The sequence below is a fragment of the Tubulanus polymorphus genome, chromosome 4 (genome assembly GCF_964204645.1).
Source record: "Tubulanus polymorphus chromosome 4, tnTubPoly1.2, whole genome shotgun sequence".
Lineage (NCBI taxonomy): Eukaryota > Metazoa > Nemertea > Palaeonemertea > Tubulaniformes > Tubulanidae > Tubulanus > Tubulanus polymorphus.
This window is the reverse complement of record NC_134028.1, coordinates 16,787,630-16,799,136: the sequence shown is the minus strand read 5'-3', so window position 1 is coordinate 16,799,136 and position 11,507 is coordinate 16,787,630.

Genomic DNA, 11,507 nt, shown 5'->3' with positions numbered 1-11,507 from the left:
TCTAACAAAGGATTAAATTTGAGTGTTTGATGTTATAACAATACCAGACTAAAGTATGGATTCGGTTTCTACTTTTTAATTGAACATTTATATCACATATTGGGCATCATTTTTACCAGTATATATGGAATAACCTATCCATGTTCAATTTTATATAATCTGACTTTTGAGATGTCATTCAATCAATGCATTCGTATGCGGTCGTCGCTTTCAATAGCCACCACGGACTGGCTCCTTATTATTTCTTTGGCGATACCATTGGCGGACGATTCCACACGTTTCTTGCTCCAGCCCTAGAATGATCAATGTTCGTCATGAACCCCGATTTGAATTTAAATTCAAAATACTCCTAAAACACACCTGTTAACTAGATTACTCTAAAACACCTTTAATGTGCAAGAATCAGTGAAATTGGCGCTTAATCAGTTGTATTCATCATTCGTACCTGTAGTGTATGTTGTGGTAAAGCGGAACGTACATCAAAGAAGCTGTATCCATATGGGACTCGTCAACCACTGACAACCATCGGAAAATTTCGTTCGGAAATTTCAGTTGGTGATCGCTGCATCGAGGACGAGTTTATGGTGATTCGCGGTAAGGGACGTTCGCTTATCGGTAAAAGTACAGCTGAAAAGCTTGGTGTACTGAAGGTAGGGGTCGGTTCGCTAAACTCAGTTCAGGACTCCACCGCAGATGACCGAAAAATCGAATCAAAATATAAACACCTATTCGAAGGTGTCGGAAAATTAAAGGGTTATCAGGCGAAAATTCATATTGATGAATCTTTAACCCCGATTCAGCAGAAATCGAGGCGTATTCCGTTCGCGTTGCGAAAAAAAGTAGAAGATAAGTTAAATCAGTTAGAATCGTTGGATATCATCGAAAAAGTGGAAGGGCCAACTACATGGTCCAGTCCAGTGGTTGTGGTCCCGAAACCGAAACAAGATGACATTCGTCTATGCATCGATATGCGCGAGGCTAATAAAGCTGTCATACGAGAACAGGTTCAAATTCCGACCGTCGACGAAATTATTCAAGAACTGAATGGAAGTACTGTGTTCTCAAAACTTGACTTAAAGTGGGGATTTCATCAGATCGAGTTGCATCAGAAATCGCGAGACATTACGACATTTGTGACACATTGCGGCACATATCGATATAAACGTTTACTCTTCGGGGTAAGCTCCGCACCAGAATTATACCAGCGTATAATTGCGCAAGTCATTTCAGGCGTTAAAGGTGCTCGAAATATAGCGGACGATTTAATTATTCACGGTGTTAACGACGAAGAACACGACAAAGCGTTAGAGATGGTCTTGAAAAGACTCGAAGAGCATGGTTTAACGATAAACATGCCAAAGTGTTTGTTTAGATTGCCAAAACTCGAATTTTTTGGTCATGTACTCTCAGACAAGGGAATGAGTCCAGCGGCGGACAAAATTAAAGCGTTGTCTAATTTTCGAAGACCAACATGTGTAAGCGAAGTCAGGAGTTTTCTTGGCTTGGTAAATTTCGTAAGCAAATTTATACCTAATGTCGCCACATTATCAGAACCTCATAGAAGGTTAATTCGAAAAGAGGTCCCATTTTGTTGGGGTAAAGATCAAGATAGATCTTTTCAAAATCTTAAATCGGCTTTGTCTGACAAATGTATTCTGGGATATTTTGACCCCTGTGCCAAGACTCAGTTAGTAGTGGATGCAAGTCCAGTTGGTTTAGGGGCGGTTTTAACTCAGGAGCAAGCCGATGGGTTGAGACTGATATCCTGTGGTAGCAGAAGCTTGTCAGAGGTTGAGAAGAGGTACTCTCAAACAGAAAAGGAGGCATTAGGTATAGTTTGGGGATGCGAACATTTTTATATGTATTTATATGGTGTTCAATTTGAAATTTTGACGGATCATAAGCCATTAGAGTTTATATACTCATCTAGGTCGAAACCATGTGCGCGTATTGAACGATGGGTTCTACGCCTGCAACCATATAGATATGTTGTTAAACACATTCCGGGTATTAAAAACATAGCTGATGTTTTATCTCGATTATCTTGTTTTGATTCTAAGACTTGTATTAAAAGTGATGTTTTTGAAAATTGTGCTGAGGAATATGTTAATTTTGTGGTTCAGAATTCGTGACCATATGCTGTGAGTTTAGAAGAAATAGAATCAGAATCCCGTTTAGACCCTGAAATTGTAGATATTTGTAAACGGGTTACTAGGAATAATTGGGAAGGTAGTCCTCCGGCATATCGGCACGTACGTCAGGAACTATGTGTTGTAGGTAACGTTTTGTTACGTGGAACACGATTAGTGATTCCGAAAACTTTAAGAAAAAGAGTTGTAGATTTAGCACATGAAGGTCACCAAGGTGTGGTAAAATGTAAAGCGAGAATTCGTAGTAAGGTATGGTGGCCGAATATTGATCAGGCTGTAGAGAAGCGTTGCAATTGCTGTCATGGCTGTCAGTTAACAGGCAACTTGTCTTCTGTGGAACCTGTTGAATCAACAGAGTTTCCTACTGCTCCATGGATAAGTGTAGCAATTGATTTATTAGGTCCTATGCCTACTGGTGAAAACCTTCTTTGTATTGTAGATTATTACAGTAGATGGTTAGAAGTCGAAATTATGTATTCTACGAAATCAGATAAAATTTGTGAGCGATTAGACAGAGTATTTTCGGTACATGGGTTGCCTGAATCTATTAAAGCCGATAACGGGCCACAATTCATATCACAAGAGTTTAATAATTATTTAGAATGTATTAATATTGTGAGAAAAGGAACTACACCTCTGTGGCCACAAGCCAATGGCGAAATAGAGAGACAGAATAGATCGTTGTTAAAAGCTATGAAAATCGCTCAGGTGGAAAAGAAAGATTGGCGGAAAGAATTACAGAAATTTCTTTTAGCTTATCGTTCTACACCTCACTGTGTAACCGGACAGAGTCCGTCTAAATTATTGTTTAACAGGGAAATTCGTACTAAAATTCTAGTACCTAATTTAAGTACAGATCAGGTCATTGTAGATTACAGTGTTCGTGATAGAGATAGTTATTTTAAATCAAAAGGGAAAGAGTATACAGATATGAAACGAAATGCTTGTAAATCGAATATTGAGTGTGGAGACACTGTGTTGCTGAAACAGAATCCGTCAAATAAGTTGTCTACCAGATTTGAAAATATTCCTTATAAAGTTGTAGGGAAGACTGGTAGTCAGGTAACTAACTATTGAGTCACCTGAGGGTGTACAGTATAACAGAAACAGTTCATTTGTAAAACGGTACAATTATGATACTGACACTTCAGATAGTCTTGGAAATACAGACAGAGACGGCAGTTCTGGTGTTAGTTTGGATAAGTCTGTTTCAGAACAACCCGTGTCTAGCACAGATTATGAAGAACGGTCTGCAAATCAGCAGTATGTAAATCCAAGTGTAGAAGATCCTATCAGTCATTGTCCGGACAAGTTAGTAGAACCTAATTTGCGCAGAAGTATCAGGGTTAGCAAGCCTCCCCAATACTTAACAGATTATAATACTTAAAAGGTATAACTTGTTTGGATTAATACTGTATTGCTTGTATTATATTACTGGCTTACGTATGTATAGTGAGCTGTAGTTTGTAATTTTAAACAGAAAGTTTATTTGAATTATTTCTGGTTTGAATTTTGATTTAGATTAAGATAGGAAAATATTTGTATTTCTTGTTGGATTTATTATGTTGTTTATGTACATTCATTTGTCTAAGATGAGGAGGGATGTAGTGTATGTTGTGGTAATTAGTACGACCGGAAGTTGACGAATAAAGCATGGAGTTCAATTAAGCCGAATCGTTATTTCTTGTCATTTTAATCGGTCGTTATCTTGGCAGGATACTACAGTACCCACGAATCTCGTATCGTCTCCTATGAATGTGGAGACCCATCCTCGTAAAGAGAATGAATAGGCTCTGTTGCGTTCATATCATTTGATATGAGGCTACGTGTCATCTTCAATTGAAATCACGTTGTTTTTTTAAAGGGTGGGCGAGAATATATTCTTATGTTTTTGTTTCTCTGAATGTTGCTATTTAAGAGTTCAACGATTTCAGTCTACCAAACAAAGGATTTTCCGTATGTTTCGTGACATGTTTTTCCATAACCCTAGGAGAGCATTTTAGGTATTTTTTGCGGATGACCGAAAGCTGCTGTCCCTTTCTAGTAATTTGATGGTATCCGTCGAAATCTAAATTCTAAAAAGGAATCAGGCATATCTTCTTGTTTGACTAAATATGAACTCAACAACAAGTGACACTCCCTTCAAAGGCGCCGAAGTAAAATCATGTGTCGAGTGGAGATGATATTGTGTCAGAATTTCTTCAAAATCGGAGAAAATTGAATATTTTGAAAATAATCATTTTACATGTATGTTTAAATCCGTTATAACTGGAGCAATTTTCATGAAAAAATATCTATGGAATCAGCGAAATGTAACTAAGAAGAATACTTTGTTTAAAAAGTTATCAAAGACATTTGAAAAAAGTTTTCTGAATTCGTCAACTGTTAAACTAGTAACAACCAGATGTGTTCCCATTAAACCACCGACCGCGAGCCGAGTCGATGTGAGATGTGCCCTACACCGAAAATCTCAAGTGCTATACAACCGGTTTTTTAGGTGCCTCTTAATGTCGGCCGTTAAAAAACTGAACAATTCCCATTTGGAAAGGGCCTACGTAGTTAGAGAAAATTCAAGATGTGTATATCGTGTGATACAGGCTCCATATTTCATGTGCGTTTGGAATCTAACCTTGTTTATAACGAAATACGCATGTATTTATGCTATTTTAGATTTAAAAAGAGCGCACGAAAGTGTTTCATGAGACCCGCAAATAACGTCAAGTTATTCATGCATTTTTGATTTAGATGAATAAATTTCGCTTCGAAATCTTAAAATTTCTCAGGTGGATTATTCAATAAATTCACAACAGTCCATTATGGATTAGTTTGACGCCAATCGTTCTTTTAAAGATTTTCTTAAAAACTTTGATTATGGCGAATCTTTTATGTGTCCGATAGTTAAACCTTCGGGTATTATACTAGAACACAAATTTTTAAAGATATTCATAACATACTGAAGGATATCACAGTTTATACCCGAAGATATATATAGTTGGATGGATCTTTTTGTTTCGACTCGCATGCGACAGTAAAAACGGTACTTGATATAATAAGTGAACTTCATCATTGATATTTTCACTAATCTACTTGAATTCCAAAAAAGAACTGACAATGAAAAAGGGTTACAGCTGTGACTGATATCACTCCAAATTTCAATTCCTATGAACACTTTTCATATAAAGAAAACTATTAACGAAACAGTTTTTAGAGGCGAAGAATCCGCGTTACCATCGAATTTTCATAACTTGAAGGAATGGTTAATGCCTCGGTGATCACTGGTCTAGTACGCGGTTTTCTGAAATGAAAGTGGCCAAGTCTAAAGAACAATTATTGTATCACATGATTTCAAATATTAGGAACCCAAATGCGTTTAATGATTTAATTAATTGGTATCGCGCAGATTGGTTGAAAGATTTAATTGTGATTTAATTGTTTTTCATGCATCGATTAATTAATCTTATTATAACTTATTTGTAGGCGCTTCCCGCAAACATCTTCTATTCGTTGAGTTTTCAAACGCAGTACTGTTCAGATGATTCGAGTCAAGTAGTAAAAAAGTTTATGTATTAGCATTACTATGCAGTGAAAATAACGCACTGTGGCAAGTGAGGTGCTGTGATCCAGATGTGTAACCCATTTATGGGTAATAAATTTCCATCATGTCAACGCCATTCAAAAACAGTAGCAAAACTTTCTGCTGGTTTCTAGAAATAGCAATACGACGACAAGCACTTTCGAATTCGACCACGATATTTGAGAAGTTTCACTTGGGCAGTGGTGGTCAGTGATGGTCAATTTATGAATTTTAACGGCGAATCCTTTCTAGTTTCACATCAAATGCGGTACCGGTATATCGTTCTTTCAAGAAGTTTCAATTGGTCAGTGGTGGTCAGTGATGGTCAATTTATTAATTTTCAATGGCGAATCCTTTCTAGTTTCACATCAAATGCGGTACCGGTATATCGTTCTTTCAAGAAGTTTCAATTGGTCAGTGGTGGTCAGTGATGGTCAATTTATTAATTTTCAATGGCGAATCCTTTCTAGTTTCACATGTAATGCGGTACCGGTATATCGTTCTTTCAAGAAGTTTCAATTGGTCAGTGGTGGTCAGTGATGGCCAATTTATTAATTTTCAATGGCGAATCCTTTCTAGTTTGACACCATAACGCGGTATATCGCTTTCATATTCGAGAAGTTTGAATAGAGAATTTCGTTATCTCTAACGCCATTTTTCTCGGGGTTGCCAATGACCACTAGATGGCGCTTAACAATCACCTAGTAAAAGACGATTAAATCTTCATCTACGACTTAATGATCATTTGAGGTAAGTATCGAGCAACTGATTTATAATCAGTGTGTTATTATCATTCTTAGGGTGCTATAGACTTACCTTATCGCATCCGTAGGCCTGAGAAATATCCTATTTTTTCGCGAAATGTGCGTATATTTCGAGCGGCTGCCAACCATTTTAGTTCAAAGTTCATATGCAGTGGCGCTCCTAGGAGAGTGACTATGGGAAGCCGTAAAGGCCAAAATATATTCAATTCAATTTAACTTTAGTGTTATTAGTGATCTAAGTGCACCGCTGGCCCGAATGTCAATTTCATTTAGCTATTTTAGACATTTTTAAATGGATGTTTTTTGTTTAAATATTCATGCTCAATCTGTATACGACGACCCCGTGATTTTTTCGTTATCCTTTGTCTTGACACCAGCCAGTCCGCTCACAATCCCCGCCGGTCACTTAATCAGAAAACATCTTAACTCGTATTGGAAATGATATTGACGAATTTAATAATTTATCAAAACATTTACATATGATTAATAAAAGTTGATTGAAATAATTACAGATTGAAATATAAAAGAAATATATTATCTATTGAAATGCTTTATACATATTGTAGTATTTACTTTAGGCATACCAATTAAAATTATTATTAAAGGTATTTACAGTCGGGAAATATTAGCTACGTACATGTATGTACATAATAAATTAAAATATACACTGTACAACAAAATTGAAAAATACAGGTTCAAATAATCTGTTGGGCTGTACAAAATTATATTCTAGCTATATATATACATATAATTCCTACATTTGGCATCGTCGTAGCTAGTGATCGCTTCATCCGTACATGGCTTTTTCACTATCAGTCATTGATAAACGTATGTTTCGTGACATGTTTTTCCATTACCCTAGGAGAGCATTTTAGGTATTTTTTTGCGGATGACCGAAAGCTGCTGTCCCTTTCTAGTAATTTGATGGTATCCGTCGAAATCTAAATTCTAAAAAGGAATCAGGCATATCTTCTTGTTTGACTAAATATGAACTCAACAACAAGTGACACTCCCTTCAAAGGCGCCGAAGTAAAATCATGTGTCGAGTGGAGATGATATTGTGTCAGAATTTCTTCAAAATCGGAGAAAATTGAATATTTTGAAAATAATCATTTTACATGTATGTTTAAATCCGTTATAACTGGAGCAATTTTCATGAAAAAATATCTATGGAATCAGCGAAATGTAACTAAGAAGAATACTTTGTTTAAAAAGTTATCAAAGACATTTGAAAAAAGTTTTCTGAATTCGTCAACTGTTAAACTAGTAACAACCAGATGTGTTCCCATTAAACCACCGACCGCGAGCCGAGTCGATGTGAGATGTGCCCTACACCGAAAATCTCAAGTGCTATACAACCGGTTTTTTAGGTGCCTCTTAATGTCGGCCGTTAAAAAACTGAACAATTCCCATTTGGAAAGGGCCTACGTAGTTAGAGAAAATTCAAGATGTGTATATCGTGTGATACAGGCTCCATATTTCATGTGCGTTTGGAATCTAACCTTGTTTATAACGAAATACGCATGTATTTATGCTATTTTAGATTTAAAAAGAGCGCACGAAAGTGTTTCATGAGACCCGCAAATAACGTCAAGTTATTCATGCATTTTTGATTTATATGAATAAATTTCGCTTCGAAATCTTAAAATTTCTCAGGTGGATTATTCAATAAATTCACAACAGTCCATTATGGATTAGTTTGACGCCAATCGTTCTTTTAAAGATTTTCTTAAAAACTTTGATTATGGCGAATCTTTTATGTGTCCGATAGTTAAACCTTCGGGTATTATACTAGAACACAAATTTTTAAAGATATTCATAACATACTGAAGGATATCACAGTTTATACCCGAAGATATATATAGTTGGATGGATCTTTTTGTTTCGACTCGCATGCGACAGTAAAAACGGTACTTGATATAATAAGTGAACTTCATCATTGATATTTTCACTAATCTACTTGAATTCCAAAAAAGAACTGACAATGAAAAAGGGTTACAGCTGTGACTGATATCACTCCAAATTTCAATTCCTATGAACACTTTTCATATAAAGAAAACTATTAACGAAACAGTTTTTAGAGGCGAAGAATCCGCGTTACCATCGAATTTTCATAACTTGAAGGAATGGTTAATGCCTCGGTGATCACTGGTCTAGTACGCGGTTTTCTGAAATGAAAGTGGCCAAGTCTAAAGAACAATTATTGTATCACATGATTTCAAATATTAGGAACCCAAATGCGTTTAATGATTTAATTAATTGGTATCGCGCAGATTGGTTGAAAGATTTAATTGTGATTTAATTGTTTTTCATGCATCGATTAATTAATCTTATTATAACTTATTTGTAGGCGCTTCCCGCAAACATCTTCTATTCGTTGAGTTTTCAAACGCAGTACTGTTCAGATGATTCGAGTCAAGTAGTAAAAAAGTTTATGTATTAGCATTACTATGCAGTGAAAATAACGCACTGCGGCAAGTGAGGTGCTGTGATCCAGATGTGTAACCCATTTATGGGTAATAAATTTCCATCATGTCAACGCCATTCAAAAAAAGTAGCAAAACTTTCTGCTGGTTTCTAGAAATAGCAATACGACGACAAGCACTTTCGAATTCGACCACGATATTTGAGAAGTTTCACTTGGGCAGTGGTGGTCAGTGATGGTCAATTTATGAATTTTAACGGCGAATCCTTTCTAGTTTCACATCAAATGCGGTACCGGTATATCGTTCTTTCAAGAAGTTTCAATTGGTCAGTGGTGGTCAGTGATGGTCAATTTATTAATTTTCAATGGCGAATCCTTTCTAGTTTCACATCAAATGCGGTACCGGTATATCGTTCTTTCAAGAAGTTTCAATTGGTCAGTGGTGGTCAGTGATGGTCAATTTATTAATTTTCAATGGCGAATCCTTTCTAGTTTCACATGTAATGCGGTACCGGTATATCGTTCTTTCAAGAAGTTTCAATTGGTCAGTGGTGGTCAGTGATGGCCAATTTATTAATTTTCAATGGCGAATCCTTTCTAGTTTGACACCATAACGCGGTATATCGCTTTCATATTCGAGAAGTTTGAATAGAGAATTTCGTTATCTCTAACGCCATTTTTCTCGGGGTTGCCAATGACCACTAGATGGCGCTTAACAATCACCTAGTAAAAGACGATTAAATCTTCATCTACGACTTAATGATCATTTGAGGTAAGTATCGAGCAACTGATTTATAATCAGTGTGTTATTATCATTCTTAGGGTGCTATAGACTTACCTTATCGCATCCGTAGGCCTGAGAAATATCCTATTTTTTCGCGAAATGTGCGTATATTTCGAGCGGCTGCCAACCATTTTAGTTCAAAGTTCATATGCAGTGGCGCTCCTAGGAGAGTGACTATGGGAAGCCGTAAAGGCCAAAATATATTCAATTCAATTTAACTTTAGTGTTATTAGTGATCGAAGTGCACCGCTGGCCCGAATGTCAATTTCATTTAGCTATTTTAGACATTTTTAAATGGATGTTTTTTGTTTAAATATTCATGCTTAATCTGTATACGACGACCCCGTGATTTTTTCGTTATCCTTTGTCTTGACACCAGCCAGTCCGCTCACAATCCCCGCCGGTCACTTAATCAGAAACATCTTAACTCGTATTGGAAATGATATTGACGAATTTAATAATTTATCAAAACATTTACATATGATTAATAAAAGTTGATTGAAATAATTACAGATTGAAATATAAAAGAAATATATTATCTATTGAAATGCTTTATACATATTGTAGTATTTACTTTAGGCATACCAATTAAAATTATTATTAAAGGTATTTACAGTCGGGAAATATTAGCTACGTACATGTATGTACATAATAAATTAAAATATACACTGTACAACAAAATTGAAAAATACAGGTTCAAATAATCTGTTGGGCTGTACAAAATTATATTCTAGCTATATATATACATATAATTCCTACATTTGGCATCGTCGTAGCTAGTGATCGCTTCATCCGTACATGGCTTTTTCACTTCCTTTTGAGATATTGTATGATCTTGTCTTTGAAAAATATTGCCGAATTCGTTTCGATTCTCTCCCATAAATCATTGTCAAATGAAATTTGTTCAATGAACAGATCATGACCCGTCCACACAACGAAGAAACACGCCGATATACCCGTCTCTTTCATTTCGCAGTTGATTTGACTGTAGTAGTTACTGCTGCGATTCAGTTGAATTTGACCACCGTTCATAACCAGAAATGACGTCTGTTGATAGTTCTCTAGAATGTTTTTTCCTCTTATCGAATACGGGCATTTAATTTCCACGACAAACTTCCCACAACATTTGCACTCGAAAATCGCATCTGGGGACGCAGCAATATAGGGCTTCTGTTTGTCGCAAAACAGACCACATGTCGATATAGAACAATCGACATGGCCTCTATCTTTCATCGTCGAAAGGAACTTCGCTTTTGCTCCTTCCTCTTTTTCATTTCCCCAAATTACAGCCGGAACAGAAGCTAATGAAGGGCCAGCCGTACAAATTCGGAAGAGAAGATTTCGCAGTCGACATCTGCTGCCCTTGATCGCAACATTGTGTTGACCTTGAATGAAATGATAGTTTTTCATTATAATCAATGAGCCTATGATTGAGCAATGATGATAATCGTTCAAGTACGTACCTTGGTGTATACGTTATGGCACACGGAGCCAGTAATTCTGCCAATTCGATGAATTTTCCACATATTCGATGAAGATTGTCCTCTTGTTGCGCCCTCAAGTGCTTCAATTTGCGCATTAGATATTGAAATAATCGTTTCAATTATTTTACAATCCTCTTCATTATCAATTATTTCCCGAATAGTTGGTGGAAGTGCAGGTGCTATCTGTGAGTTGTTTCGCAATGACAATACCGAGACAAGTACTGATCTAGGTGCTGTAGTATGCAGATATTCATATAGTGACGCTAATCTTGTTTCGTCAATCACTCTATGTTGTGGTGTTCTCGGATCAAAGTTCTTTCTCGAAA